The 1,337-nt window shown below is 28.8% G+C and overlaps 1 protein-coding gene across 1 annotated transcript in view; it reads left to right on the plus strand.

Annotated features, from left to right (window-relative positions):
• LOC111697237 (latrophilin Cirl-like) overlaps positions 1-1,337 on the plus strand; it is a 19,909-nt gene that overhangs the window by 4,562 nt on the left and 14,010 nt on the right.

The raw sequence follows: 1,337 nt of genomic DNA on the forward strand, positions 1-1,337 counted from the left end.
GGGGGGGGGGGTCTTCACCTGAACCCTGTTGAAACGTTATACTTCAGCTCTCTATATTTTTCCCTATCAACAGATCTATCTATCTAAGAATATATGTAAATGTAACTGTTTATATCTGTTTATATGTGAATCAATTATTTTGGTTTTTCATCTTTCAGTAAGTTTAATATTCATCTATAAGTCTACGTGAATTTATATAAATGTCGATCTGTTAAATTATCTATATCCATAATTCTCTTTCTCTATATATATATATATATATTATTAGCTGAAAGGCCCATCGTTGCCCGTAGAAAAAAAAATTGAAAAAAAATATTTGAAAAAAAATGAAAAAAATCGTTTTTTAGCCGCAAAAAAATCAGCCCAATCGGTCAAGTCTGTTGGCCGGCTATGCGCATTGCGCAACATATATATGAATGTCTTGTTTTATTATATAGATCGATGTCTTTATATCTATTGTCTATTCATCCTGTCTAAAATCTATATATCTATCTTTTATATCTAATATCTATCTATCTATCTTTCAGCAAGAGATACATCTGTTAGATTTCATCTTCTTAGACACCCCCCCCCCCCCCCCNGTTAATAAGGATATAGAAATAAAACATAAACAAACATGATCTTGCATCTTTGCTCTATACTAGCCAAACATCCGTCATAGTATTTTGTCATTTTAAAGATTATTAATATTTAAAATTGATCTAAAACTTGTAGCAGAATCATTCACCACCTTTATTTTCTGTAGATTTTACGAATTTTCTAAACTCTGTTTGTGGATTTTTTGTAAAGTGTTCGATTTTTTCCATGCCATGCCAGGTTTCAATAAATAAGGGGCCTCTTGGAAATTTAGTTTAAAAATAATAATAATTTACTAATTGTCGAATGTCTGTTCAAATTTACAATTAATTTACCAAGTGCCAGGGGTTTAATGTATAAAGCTAATCTCCACATAAAATTAACTTTTTGTCCATTTTCGGCTTCTTAAAACTTCTTTAACTTCTTAAACCTCATAATTGAACAAAAAGGTCTCTTGTCATAATTTTATATTGTGTCGTCTCTGCTATTGTGTAAATATTAGGATCAAAGAAAAATAATTCTACAATGTCATCTTGGACATTTAAAAACATTTTTTACCTAAAAATACATCTTAATATATCCCTTAGATATATATTGATATATATTTAATAAATGGTTTATAAATCCTAGCTTGCCACCCGGGAAATCATTTCTTTACAAACCATATATTTTCAATTTTAACCATTTTTCTTAAAATTTTTCATTTAAAAAGAATTCTTTTTTATCAGTTAAGTCTCCATACACTTTTTGGAGCTTTCTTG

The sequence above is a fragment of the Eurytemora carolleeae genome, unplaced genomic scaffold, assembly GCF_000591075.1.
Source record: "Eurytemora carolleeae unplaced genomic scaffold, Eaff_2.0 scaffold222, whole genome shotgun sequence".
Taxonomy (NCBI): Eukaryota; Metazoa; Arthropoda; class Copepoda; order Calanoida; family Temoridae; genus Eurytemora; species Eurytemora carolleeae.